Raw genomic sequence first — 15,415 nt, 5'->3', positions numbered from 1 at the left:
TCTGCTGTAAGTGAGTCCATTCCTGACTGGAGCTGATCAATTTTCGGCAAAAACAGGGCTGAGATCTGGGAGACTATTGGATGGGTGTCTATAGTGTTGTTCAAGGGCATATCTTCAGCGGCCACTGCCACCTGTTGTATCTCTGCTTGATTCTTTCTCTTGTCAGAATTTTTTAATCTGTTCGTCATTGTGACGGTTGTTTTAGTGAAAGAGTTGTAATATTTTTGCATACAGGTGAGTGGGTTTTATAGCTATGGATTCTAGCCAGGAATAATGATATAGTATGTCTGTTACAGGGTGAGAGGGCAAATCCACTGAACTGTATGGAAACACTTAAAAAATACAAATTATCAGGTCTATCAGAAAGTTTGTAAGTCTTTTCTGCTTGGTGGGTGAGTGAGGGGGTATGAACTCACACAAGTTTAGCCTTGCATGTTACCAGAGGGTGTCACACTGATGCAAACACTGTGGTGAGCAGTCCAAGAATACTGAGGCCTCCTCAAGTTGTTAGCAACCCACTCCTTTTGCTGTGTTCTTTTTTGTTTTTTTTCCCGGCACTATTCTATGGGGGAGATGTGGTCCAGAAATGTCCTGCAAGCTTAACTTCTAATTGTAGATTGTCTATTCCCCTTTCTGCTTGTGGGTTTGCAGACTGCTACTATGCTTGGTTATCCGGTCAGCAAATAAACTCTTATAGTCTCCTATAGTGACTAGCCTGGTATCTTTGGCTCTGTTGTGGAGCTAACGGCTGTATTTATAAGTGCCACCTCTTTATTCCTTTTTTCTCTTGTGCTTGCAGGTGTCTTTTAATTAATTTAAGCAGTGTTGGCTTTGTAGTTTCTTTCTCCCCACAGGTTCTCAGTGTGTCCCAAACTTTCAACTCACTTATGTGGAACCAGTTAATGCTGCAATATTGTGGTGTTATTGGGCCTGTGTTAACAGTTGTGATTATTAGACTGTAATGAGCAGCCCCACGTGGAGTACCGTGCACTCTCTCTCTATGCCCAGTGTGTGACAATATTTAACTTTTTAGTCCTCTTGATTAAGGTTCCCTCCGTTCCCTTTCACTGGCCAGCAATAGGATTCTAGTTTAGGGGGAGCCAGGAGAGACTCGTGAGGCTCAAGGGGGGCTGCAGGGCTCAACACCTGCAGCGCCTTTACACAAGATGGCTGCCGCAAGTTTGTTACGCCACTCACCGGTATCCGATACTGATGCGGCCGTCCGCTTCTGGCTAGTGGAAGCTAGTGGAAGCTAGAATCTGGCTCTCCTCGCTCGAACTGTGGCCCACTAAGCTCTCCACTTACCCCGCATTTACTGTGTGGGGCGGTCCGGTCTCTGTCTCTGTCTCTGATCGCCGCCGCGATCTTTTATAGTGGCTTGCCGATGGGGGAGCAGATCGAATGCGCTCCTCGCTTTACTTGTCCGGGCAGGTGTCGAGATGGTCCCCTGCCAAGGATTTCAGCTTTCCGGGCACTTTAGGTAGAAAAATCCCAGGTTTGTGAGCATAAACATACGGAGCTCAGCAAACCTGCGTCCTCTTGCTATGCCCGCCCACCGGAAGTCCCCATTTTGTAACTTTTTTATAGTATTTTTCATCAGTATCTGTTTCTTTCAGTTAATGTTTTTTGATAACAAGGGGGTTTGGGGGGGGTCTTAGGGTAGGAATGACTTTAAGGGGAGTCTTTGGTTAGGCAATACTTTAAGGCTCTGTGTAAGGGGAGGGAGGACGACTACCTCCGCTCCTAGGGGATGGCTCTGCTGCTGGGGAGAGAGACCGATTGTCTCCTCTCCCGGATCCTGGCTCTGCCGCTGTGGAGAGAGACCAACTGTCTCCTTTCCCAGGAAGGGGTTCTGCGTAAGGGGAGCGAGGACAACTGCCTCCTCCCCCTGGGGATGGCTCTGCCACTGTAGAGAGAGACCGGTTTTGTCCTCTCCTTGTACCTGGCTCTGCCGCTGGGGAGAGAGACTGACTGTCTCTTCTCCGAGGAAGAGGTTCTGCTTACGGCGAGGGAGGACGACTACCTCCGCTCCCAGGGGATGGCTCTGCCGCTGGGGATAGAGACTGACTGTCTCCTCTCCCTGTACCTAGCTCTGCCGCTGGGGAGAGAGACCGACTGTCTCCTCTCCCAGGAAGGGGTTCTGTGTAAGGGGAGAGAGGACAACTACCTCCGCTCCCAGGGCATGGCTCTGCTGCTGGGGAGAGAGAACAACTGTCTCCTCTCCAGGCTCCTGGCTCTGCCGCTGTGGAGAGAGACTGACTGTCTCCTCTCCCAGGAAGGGGTTCTGCATAAGGGGAGGGAGAACGACTACCTCCTCTCCCTGGGGATGGCTCTGCCGCTGTGGAGAGAGACAGGTTGAGTCCTCTCCTTGTACCTGGCTCTGCCGCTGGGGAGAGAGACCGACTGTCTCCTCTCCCGGAAAGGGGTTCTGCCGCTGGGGAGAGTTATCGGCATCCATTTCTCCCTGCAAGGGGTTCTGTGTAAGGGGAGGGAGGATGACTACCTCCACTCCCAGGGGATGGTTCTGCTGCTGGGGAGAGAGACCAACTGTCTCCTCTCCAGGCTCCTGGCTCTGCCGCTGTGGAGAGAGAATGACTGTCTCCTCTCCCAGGAAGGGGTTCTGCATAAGGGGAGGGAGAACGATTACCTTTTCTCCCTGGGGATGGCTCTGCCGCTGTGGAGAGAGACAGGTTGTGTCCTCTCCTTGTACCTGGCTCTGCTGCTGGGGAGAGAGACCGACTGTCTCCTCTCCCGGAAAGGGGTTCTGCCGCTGGGGAGAGTTATCGGCATCCATTTCTCCCTGCAAGGGGTTCTGTGTAGGGGGAGGGAGGATGACTACCTCCACTCCCAGGGGATGGTTCTGCCTCTGGGGAGAAAGACCGACTGTCTCCTCTCCCTGCTCCTGGCTCTGCTGCTGGGGAGAGCGACCGGTTGTCTCCTCTCCTTGTACCTGGCTCTGCCGCTGGGGAGAGAGACTGACTGTCTCCACTCCCAGGAAGGGGTTCTGCCTCTGGGGACAGTTATCGACATCCGTTTCTCCCTGCAAGTGGCTTGTGTAAGGAGAGGGAGGATGACTACCTCCTCTCCCTGGTTTACCAGAGCTCTCTGCCCTGTTGCCAGCGCTTCTGCTAGGGTGGCCCCCTGGTCCAAGACCATAAGCTTGGAGCCAGACTGCTGATCAGGATCCAGCAGTCCTGGTTCCCTTTTTCTTTGTTGCCACACCTCCACGGTCGAGCTCCATGAATCCCAGAGGGCTGCCCCCCAGATCTGTATACCCTTGGCATGCTGCTTAATGAGATCTAGCAGCCTCTTGTATTCCTTGACCAGTGCCTCTTCCTGGTCAATTATAAAATCCAGATCATCTAGTAGCCAGGATTCCTCCAAGAAATCCAGCAGTTCCTCTTGGAGCCCAGAGATATCCTTCATCCTTGCATAGCGAGCCATTGGAGGGCCCGATAGCCGTCCTCCACCCACATCTCTTGCTGGATCAGTCTATGTAGAACAGAAAGCCATTCCATCTTTGGCTGTTTTCCCAGGAAAGGCACTCTCACGGTCTGCCGAACTCGGAACCTCCTGTCATTCGTGGGGAGGACCTTTCCATTTTCTCGCTCCTGTTGAAGAGCCTCTCACCAGAGGTCCTGGCGGATCAGGTCTCTCTGTTCCAGCACGTCCTGTTGGTAAAAATGACCATCCAGCTTTGCCAGCGCCTCCTGTACTCTCCTTAGAAATTTGACTTCCATAGTTACCGGATACTGTGGCCCTTCTCCTCTGTCAGCAGGAATTATGTGGAAGAAGCAGATCCCACCACTGCCAGCCAATGTGATGGATACCCTGGCTACCCCGACTGGATAGCTCCGCCAAACGGGTCCTGCTTCCTCCTTGCCGACTGCAGCTATGTAGCTGGCAAGTGAACACAGCCTGTAGCCACCCCTGATGCCCGACAGCACCAGTACTCAGGGTCCCACCCTGTGGCAGACTCTGGCTACCCAGACTAGGTAGCTCTGCCAGAGGGTCCTTCCTCTGCCTGGAACAGGCTGCTATGTAGCCCAGGAAAATTAAGCTCACCCAAATAACTAGACATACATGCATTCAGGTGAAACAGGAACTGATGTTATTGTAAAACATACACTCCTTTTATACACACAGCTCATCTTGATAAGACCCTGGACAATCCCACAATTGTCCCGCCATTCCCACCCCTCCAGACCAACCAGCACCTCCATAGAAGCCACAGTCCCAAAGAATCCAAGCACCTAGAGGTGGCGGTTTTGGGGTGATCCCGGGGGAGCGGCGGCACTTCCAGGGTGTCATTTTAAGATGCCACAGTCCAAAAATCAGCATGATTCATTACTGGGGACCGGAGTTACAGTCTGTTGAAGTTATGGGGTTAGGAGTGTCCAAAACCCCCGGTTCCCATTGGAGCTCCCCTCCGATAATTCCCCAAGCTCTTGTCCTCCCTAGGGGCTACCAATCCTCAAAAGAGCCAAACTCTGGGGCAAAGGGCTGCTGGAGCCACCAGGGGTAAAGTTAGCGGGTGTCCTGCTATCCTGTGGCCGACTGGGAGTTCCAAGAGCCTGGCCAGCCTGAGAGGGGTTAGGCGGGTGTCCGTTGTTAGGCGGCCGACCGGGAGTTCCAGGAACCCGGCCAGCCTAGGAGGGTTTTCCCTGTTATAGACCAGCTCTTCTCTTAACAAAAGCTTCCACAGATTGTGGTTGCTCTGAGGAGCCCAAAACCACTGACAAACAGGGGTGAGGTTGTAGGGGGGTGGGGGGTAGCCTTAGCTGTCTGGTATTCGTGACACCCAGAATCCTGTATAGCGAGATAAATAGCTCTCAAGCTTTTATAAAATTGTTTGAGGGACCTCACAGGCAGTGTTTCCTCTAAGGCCAGTTTTGTTAGCGGCCCAGCAGTGAAGCAGTCAATAAGGGAACCATACCTTGCAGTCTGCGGGCTCGTTTCCATTGAGCCATAGAAAATGGAGCCAACAGCTAAAAGAAGTTTACGGCTCCATTTTAGTACCAGGTTTCCATTTAAATATTTTGTGCATTGTGTGCAGTCGCTCTTTTTGTGTAGGTGTAAATTAATGTTGTTTTAACGCTTCCATCCGACTTTGGATTTATTGAAAATCAATTAGTTGCTATGGTAACCCCACTTTAGACTTAACATCTGCGCTCCTTACCTGTGATCACCTCAATATATTCTTAAATGCAAATACATATTGATATTTCCATAAGAACATTAGTGCAACTATTCCTATACATGGGACAACAATAAATATTACATATTACAATTTTTTTTAAATTTCAATGGGAAATTAGTCTCAAAAAGCAAAATGTTTCCTCTTTTACACCTAGTTAAGTTGGGTATAATTGTTTTCAATGTATTGACAGCCTCCGACAGTATATTAACAGTTTTATTGGAATCTGGTATAAGTTATCGCTTAACGACTTCTCATACTTTCTGTGGTCCTTCTGCCGATATTGAGGTATAATGCAACATCGGAAGCAATCAATAAACGAAATTGCTTCTGACAGCATATTTATTGGTTTGCAACCTTGCGCAAACCTTGCGCAAACCTAATAACGGCTTAATAGAAACAAGCCCTGCATTGTGTAGATTTTGCTAATTGCTCGAATTAACTGTTTCGCTGCTGCTGACAAAACTGGCCTTAGACTTTCAGAGGGAACACTGCTCGCAGTACTATGAATACTTGTTACCAGAGTGGAAAGCTTTAGATCATTAGGGATCATGTCCGCCGCACATCGATAAATGCCGACAGCATATGCTGTCAGCATTTATCATTGCACAAGCATTTCTTGTGAAATACTTGTGCAATGCTGCCCCCTGCACATTCACGGCTACATTCGTGGCCAATTATCCGCTAGCAGGGGTTTCAATAATGCCAATCGTATCCGATCGGGTTGATTTCTGTCTGTCATCTCAGAGGTGGCGGACGAGTAAAGGAGCAGCGGTCTTATGACCGCGGCTTCTTAACTTCAGTTTTAGGGGAACCAGAAAACTATGGGGGAGGGTGTAGATTACAGCATCCACTGCTTGATAAATCTACCCCTTAGTCTCTAATAGTAAGAATATTACAACAATGAGATTCAATATATTGAACATTATTGCATGTCACATTGTACAATATTAAAGTGATGGTAAACTCTCCCCTTTTAAAAATCAGATCTGGAATGTAAGCGCTATTTTAGATGGAGTTTAATTCATTAGCTGTAATGAAGATGCAGTATAACATGCTTTTTAATATAGATATGAAATTCAAATACTGCATGCTCCTCCGCCCACTTCAAAAGTAAAATTTTCTGTGAGCTAACAGATTGAATTGTTGTCCAATCAGCGCTCTCCCCATATGGCACTTTTGTTGTAGCTAGAGCATTGATTGGAGAGTAATTCAATCATTTAGCTAACAGAAAAATTGACTTTTGAAGTGGGTGGTGTAATGTGGGGTATTTGAATTTCATATCTATATTAATAACTAAGTTATAGCGCATCTTCATTGCACTTGATGAATAAAACCCCATATAAAATAGCGCTTACATTCCAGATCTGATTTTAAAAAGTGGAGAGTTTACCATCACTTTAAATGTGATTATAAAATGATTCTTGTTAATGATGAAATAAACAGTATTGTTATTTAACACCTGATGTTGCACATTTAGGAGTAGCTATTATTTATACACACACGTTACAATATACTAATGTTTTTTATTCTAGCTCTTCTTTCATGGTGAATATGACGATTATAACTGCTGTTTCTAAGACACTGATTGTGTTCCCATCTGTAACAGATCTATTGCCTATGTAAGGTCAGAGGTTAGCGTGCAGCTTTCTTATCGTACACACCGTCTGCATGGCAATCACATTTCCCTGTGGGGCACCTCTTGGCAAGGCTGTTACTATGCATGTATGGAGAGCATAGGCCCACCTGGCTGTATTCAATCCGCTTGAGCTTTTGACACCAGCAGCTCAGGCACCAGCTGGGAGGTAAAAAAAAAAAGCAGATTGTAAGAGCCCCTCGAAGGCTTTATGTGACTAATGCCACTTGGGATTTGCTGATCACAGCAGAACAAAATGAGACCTATGGGTTCTGTAATAGGTACAGCTTGCAGTTTTAAGAGAGAATATTACTCTATGACAGCAGACTTTGGCCATCTCAGCTGGATCCAGTTTGACATCTACATTTTTGCAAACAGCTATCATTTTTATGTTCTTACACACTGCAAAATAGATTTAAACCTCAGCAGCAAAAATGTAGTTAAAACGACATTGTCAAATTTTAGCCGGTGCAACATTATCATTTTTTTGTTTGTGTAAAATTTAAAAGGACAGTCTACTTGAAAATGTTTATTTATTTTAAAGAAAAATAATCCCTTTGTTACCTATTCCCCAGTTTTGCATAACCAACACGGTTATAGTAATATGCTTTTCACCTCTGTGATTACCTTGTATCTAAGCCTCTGCTGACTGCCCCCTTACCTCAGTTCTTTTAACAGACTAACCTTTTAGCCAATCAGTGCTGACTCATAAATAACTTCACAAGAGTGAGCACAATAAGGCACGCATAAACTAGTCAAAATGCATGGAGATAACGTCTTAGAAATCAGTTTGACCCTACCTAGATTTTGCTTTTAACAAAGAATACAAAGAGAACAAAGCAAATTGTATGCTAAAAGTAAATTGGAAAGTTGTTGAAAACTGCATACCCTATCTAAAGCACGAAAGTTTAATTTTCACTTAACTGTGCCTTTAACATCATGTAATAAGAAAATATTGAGTCTCCCCTATATGTGAGTTTTTCTGATTCAGATAGAGCATGACATTTTAAGCAACTTTCTAATTTACTCCTATTATCATTTTGTCTTCGTTCTCTTGCTATCTTTATTTGAAAAAGAAGGCATCTAAGCTTTTTTTTTTTATTCAGAACTCTGGACAGCACTTTTTTATTGGCGGATGAATGTATCCACCAATCAGCAAGGACAACCCAGGTTGTTCATCTAAAAATGGGCCGGCATTTAAACTTACATTCTTGCATTTCAAATAAAAATACCAAGAGAATGAAGAAAATTTGATAATAGGAGTAAATTAGAAAGTTGCATAAAATTGCATGCTCTATCTGAATCAGGAAAGAAAACATTTGGATTCGGTGTCCCTTTAAGATAAATGTCAAAGAACAGTCATTATTACTGAGAAATGCATTTGACATTAAAAAAGGATCTAAAGCAAAAAATAACATGCTTGCAGCTCCAGGGTGAGACTTTACCTTTGAGTTTAATCCCTTTGAGAGGCTTAAGACATAGATATTCTGAGTCATTAATGCAACAATAATAAATTACATGAGTTACAGCATGTACATTTTGCATTAGAATGTCCTTTTAATTTAAACCCATTGCCATATATTATGTATCGTCTACATTTCATATAGTGCTGGCATATAATCATCATTTTCCTTACAAATTAATTATTAAGTTATCAATGGGTTGAATCCAGGATTATCTTATTATTAGATAAAGGGAAAAAAAAGTCTTAACTGCTATTTGTTTTGGAACTAAGTACTGATAAAAATGTTGACTAAAAGTTATCTCATTTTTTAATGCCTAGAAGGCAGTTTAGAGAATACAGGTGAACATAAGCCCACAGAAACGTGTACCTGAGCTCAGCTCTACAGGTGCTTTGTCCGTAGGAGAATTCCCTGATATTTCAGAGACATACTGCAGCTTCTAAAGGGTACAACAAGAATGATGTACTACTGGGAAATTTCTTCCATGTGAAAGCTCTACATTTTACATTTTAAAGTAGGCATTACAAAAAATAGAAATCATGTAAATAATGTTTATATGGCCAAAATGATGTGGACACCCCTACTAATTATTGAGTTCAGGTTTTTAAGCCACACCCATTGCTAACAGGTTCATAAATCTAGAACAAAACCAATGAAATCTCCATAGAGTAACATTGGCAGTGCAATGGGTTGTAGAGTACAGTGACTTTAAACATGGCACTGTATTACGATGCCTCCTTTGCCACAAGCCAGTTCATTACATTTCTGCCCTACTAGATTTGCCCAGAGCTATTATTGTGAAATAACAGTCCAGCCATGAAGTGGTAGACCATGCAAACTCACAAAGTGGAGCTTCTTAGTGCTGAAGTGTGTGTAAAGATATAGACAAAACACGGAAGGGGAGTGCACTCTCAGACCGGACTTAGTACTGATCCCATGATCCTGCAACATGTATATATTCTTTTTTTTTAGCACTCCTTCAACCAGGACCTGAGTTTTATGGTGCGCCATGTGAAGTCTCTTAAGTGAGGGATTTAACAAAGCTTTGCCATTCTGATCAGCTGTGCTGGAAGAATAAATTAGGTTGCATATGAATCATTAAAGGGACATGAAACCCAAAAATGTTCTTTCATGATTCAGATAGAGAATACAATTTTAAACAACTCTCCAATGTATTTCTATTATTTAATTTGCTTCTTTCTCTTGTTATCCTTTACGGTTTATCTAGGAAAGCTCAGGAGCAGCAAAGAATCTAGGTTCTAGCTGCTGATTGGTGGATGCATATAAATACTGATTGTCATTGGCTCATTAATTTGTTCAGTTAGAAACCAGTAGTGCATTGCTACTCCTTCAACAAATGATACCAAGAGAATGAAACAAATTTGATAATATAAGTAAATTAGAAAGTTGTTTCTTTTTTTTTTTCTCTATCTGAATCATGAAATACATTTTTTGGGTTTCATGTCCCTTTAAGAGAAATATTTTACCAAGAATCCTAATTGTTCTACAAACTGCCCCAGTACCACTTCCTAATAACTATGTTATACAATTTCAAATACGTATAGAACGGTATATATATGGAAAGGCATAAGGCCTTGAGTTAGCAGGAAGATGCTGCACCTATCAAAAAGAGAGGGGAGGCCAAATCCCCATAGGCTTTAATGATGGTTTTCTGTTGAAAATAATTAAATAGGTATTTCAAAATTATTGCTATTTACCCCATTGTTTTCTATGTAACTGGGTACAAACAACCAGCTTGTTTTAAGGCTATCCTGTTTATTTTGCTGTGTAAACCCAAATGCAAAATCCAAGGTTCATCAAATTTTTAGTGTCTTCTAAAATAGTGTTTCTCAACTCCAGTCCTCAAGTACCCCCATCAGGCCAGATTTTCATGATATCTTAACCAGTGCACAGGTGAAATAATCAGCTGAAGTGTGAGAGAAGATTATTTATCAGATGATTATTTCACCTGTGCAATAGTTAGGAAAGCAAGAAAGCCTGGCCTGTCAGGGGTACTTGAGGACTTGAGTTGAGAAACACTGTTCTTAAAGGACATTAAAGGGACACTGAACCCAATTTTTTTTTTCATGATTCAGATAGAGCATGAAATTTTAAGCAACTTTCTAATTTAGTCCTATTATCAATTTTTCTTCGTTCCCTTGCTATCTTTATTTTAAAAGCAGGAATTTAAATCTTAGCAGCCAGTCCATTTTAGGTTCAGCACCATGAATAGCAGTTGCTTATTGGAGGCTTACATCTACCCACTAATAAGAAAGCATAACCCAGGTTCTCAACCAAAAATGGGCCAGCTCCAATGCATTACATTCCTGCTTTTTAAATAAAGATAGCAAGAGAACGATGAGAAATTGATAATAGGAGTAAATTAGAAAGTTGCTTAAAATGTTATGCTCTATCTGAATCATGAAAGAAAAAAATTGGGTTCAGTGTTCTTGTATTAAACAAATTGTGCTTTGTCCCACCCTCAATAGCCAATAGAAAGGTCAAAATCAAAATCTGTAACCTATGTTTTAAAAATGCTTCAAACAGCCTAAACTAGCGATTTAGTGTGGAGCCTGGGCCAACCAGAATTTCACCCAAAATCAAGAGCTGTTCCTTGTTCTTTTATACGTGCTTAATGGTAGATATGTCAAATCTAACATGACTGGATCCAACAATAAATTGAAAAGACATAGATGAAGAAAACAAAGAAACAATTCTTCACTTTTTAATTAAATAGCTGCAAGATATAACAATATGGATTTTATCCACATAGCTTACATAAGTATTAACAGATCAATTCACCTGCAGTTCAAATGTAATAAATACAATATTTAAATATGCAGCAGTGAAGAAAATTATTTATAGTTAAATAATGATTGTTCTGTTGTTTGATTTTATTTAGAAGAAATATATATATATATATATATATATATATATATATATATATATATATATATATATATATATATATATATATATATATATATATTACAGTGTACTTGGGATTTTAGTGCTTTAGTATGAGTGTTCAAATGCACAAGTTTAACTCTAACAATTCTATTCTAAATGGAAGAATTATACACAGTGGAACTTTTGATCCGAAATAATAATAATTTCATATATTTAGCCTCCAAAATTGAGTAGTAATAATAGTAATAAAATACCTTTTATGGGAAAGAGAACAAAAAAAAGACATTACAATGTCACATACCTAAAGAGTTAATCCTAAAGGTAAAGAAGAAATAAATATTCATTTGTCTGAGCAAACCGCTGCACTATAATTGTACATGTCTGTAGTAACAGCTTCACCACGTTCTGTGCCTGCACTTTCTGCCGAAACCTGCTTTTGTTACCATGAATACAAATGTAAGAAAAAAGAAAATGGCAAGGAGCTGGAGTGTAAGATAGCCTAAAACTGTTCTTTAAAATGTGTACTGTAAAGTAAGTGAGATAGATTTGTAGCTGTGCTGTTTCCTTCTTTTACCCTTTGTGACTGATCATTGTACATTTCTTTTCTGTTCCTATGTGCCATAACTTTGTGTATGTTTCCATGTCCCTATACACTTTATTTATCCTACTATGGGCTAAATTACGAGTAGAGCGCTAACAGCTACGCGCTTTACACAAGCATACCCCACGAAAAGGGAATTGCAGCAATGAAACAGGTATTATACAAAACCAATTTGACTATAGAACACCAAAATTTCATCTCCGAATGTATCAAATTCGTTTTGGAAAAAAACTACTTTGAATTTGATAACTAACATTAGTTACAGATTAGCGGAACGGCCATGGGTACCACTATGGCACCAAGTTACGCTAACCTGTATATGGGACTTTGGGAGGACACATACATTTACCAGAATAACCCATTCCAAAAAAACATCATATGGTGGGGTAGATTCATAGACGACATCATACTAATATGGGAAGGTGACATGCCCGCTACCACCAGTTTTCTACAGTATATTAAAAATAACACCTTCAATTTATAATTCACCTCAAAAATTGAAAAAAATTCAATTGAATTTCTTGATTTGATTATGTTCATTGAGAAAACAAACATCTACACTAAACTCTATCGTAAAAGTACAGATTGTAACAGATATTTGAGAGCAGATAGTAGACACCACAAACCGTGGATCCACAATATTCCGTATGGGCAGTTCCAACGCCTAAAAAGAAACTGCACAAAAGAGAGTGATTTCAATAAAGAAGCAGAATTACTCAAAGAAAAACTATTACAGAAAAATTATCCAAAAATTTGATAGAAAATTCATTCATAAAAGTACAGAATTTGTATAGAAAACAATTACTTGCTACAAAAAAAGAAAAAACAAATACTAACACCAATAGAATAGGAATGGTTACTACGTACAATGAAGCAGCCCCAGAAATCAAGAAGATCCTTAAAAAGTATTGGCCAATACTACAACAAGATAAATTCTTTAAAAAAAAGCATAGGGACTGCACCCAAGATAACTTTTAGAAAAAACAGAAGTCTGAAACAAATACTGGCACCAAGCAGACTAAAAGACACCAACAAGAAAACCAATTGGTTGTCCTCAAATACAAAGGGCTTTTTTAAATGTAACAGAGCTAACTGTACCAGTTGTGAACATTCTTATGTAGGAAAAAAAAACAACAAAAAGTGTTAATTCAAAAACATTTCCCCCCAAAAATTGTCAAATTAAAACATTGACTAACTGCAAAAGCACATATGTGGTCTATCGTTTAGAATGCACATGTAATTTACAGTACATAGGACGTACAAAACGCCCTTATAAAAAAAGACTTCATGAACATCTCAAAAACATAGAGGCAGGCTATAAAGGCCATAGTGTCTCCAGGCATTTTAAAAAGAAACATAATAAAGATCCAAAATTCCTCAGAGGTACAATACTGGAACAAATACAAATCCCACGGATAGGTGGAGACAGATTTCTCAAACTACGCCAAAGAGAGACTTTTTGGATCCACTATATGGGAACCATGAGTCCAATGGGTTTAAATGAGGACACAGACTTAGCAGCCTTCCTATTTTATTGTAACTGTATTACGCTATGTATCTGTCTCTTGTTTCTCCTCTATGATCCATGGAATGATCTGATACAAGATAAAGATCCTCACCACCATAGAGAAAATAAAAGAGTCCAGGAGTCTCCATTACTATTCAACAAACGATACCTAGCTGAAACATCTTTACAAGAGAGTCCAGGATTTCCATTAAAGGTATACTACGGGAAGTGCAGGATTTCCCATTTTAAAGAAAATCTTACCTCTCGACAAGAGTCCAAGAACCACCTTTAAACCTCAAATAAGCTGACATCTTACCTCATAAGATTGAGGTACTTTCTGGTAAGCACATCTTACTTACCTTAGACAAAGAACTGTCGAAGTATAAGAAATAATTTTGTCTACGAACTCATTTGATGGACATGTGTACTTTATTCTTATGACACATCAACCTGCAATATATTGATAATACCTAAACATATACACCAACAGTAATCAGCTGTGCGCCCCTTTTGATTTTCTCTCTTTTTTTCATATATATATATATATATATATATATATATATATATATATATATATATATATATATATATATACATATACATATGTATTTACAGACCTATATAAACATATAAATACATATGTAAACATATATAGACATACATAAAAGTGGACTGAAGCCCTTTGTAGTCAAATCATTCAAAACATGAAAAAGCATATTTATGCAATATTCATATTTAATAGTGTTATACTGTGGATTTACAGTAATTATTTCATATTCCAATGTTCTGCACATAGCAGAATATGTTATATGTATTTTTAAATAGATATTCATATATATATATATATATATATATATATATATATATATATATATATATATATACGATCCAAGTTAAGGACAGCACAATCTTACTTGCTCCAGCTGCCAAGGTGCACTACAAACCATGATGCATAATTCTTCCAAAAACGTAGGCACTCAAATGTAACCACAATGTAAAATATTAAAACTTCCAGTTTTAATAATTTACATTGTGGTTACATTTGATAAAGGAAACGTCATGTAATTCTTTTTCTATGGATTGAATAAATGTATACATTTTTTCACAAGACCAATGAGTGCCTAAGTTTTTGGAAGAATCACATATATATATATATATATATATATATATATATATATATATATATATATATATATATATATATATATATATATATATATATATATATATATAGCTAAAGAAAGGCATGCACTCTCTGGATTTGTGCAAAAAAATGTGCTTCAATGGCACATCAAACAGGTAACGTTTCAGGGATCAATCACCCCTTCATCAGACCAAGTATATATATGTATTTGTATTTATAAATAAAAGGGCGTTTGGCCATCTTCCATTGGTTAAAGCACCCTACCCAAGCTCAGGTGTACTCATGACAGCGTAATGGAGTTGTGTATAAAAAGCCAGGGAATCATATTCTATTATGAAGAGAAAAAACAGGAATGATTCAGTCCATAAAGGCAAAGGACTGTAGTGTTTGCACCCGTCAATATTGGGACACCTTGTAAGTTGGTTACTGGCTAAGCAGAATATGGCCATATTGTGTGAGTAAGATCCCACTTTTATTTAAAAGAATAGATGTTTTTGCAGGCAATTTTTTGTAGCATTTAAAAATGTGTTGTTTATTTGCAAATGGATGTGCACCAATACCCCCTGTTTTGTGTGTGTGTGTGTGTGTGTGTGTGTGTGTATATATATATATATATATATATATATATATATATACAGGAAGTGCAGAATTATTAGACAAGTTGTATTTTTGAGGATTAATTTTATTATTGAACAACCATGTTCTCAATGAACCCAAAAAACTCATTAATATCAAAGCTGAATAGTTTTGGAAGTAGTTTTTAGTTTGTTTTTAGTTATAGCTATTTTAGGGGGATATCTGTGTGTGCAGGTGACTATTACTGTGCATAATTATTAGGCAACTTAACAAAAAACAAATATATACCCATTTCAATTATTTATTTTTACCAGTGAAACCAATATAACATCTCAACATTCACAAATATACATTTCTGACATTCAAAAACAAAACAAAAAC

This window comes from Bombina bombina, chromosome 3, assembly GCF_027579735.1.
Source record: "Bombina bombina isolate aBomBom1 chromosome 3, aBomBom1.pri, whole genome shotgun sequence".
Lineage (NCBI taxonomy): Eukaryota > Metazoa > Chordata > Amphibia > Anura > Bombinatoridae > Bombina > Bombina bombina.
Note: the sequence above shows the minus strand (reverse complement) of the source record.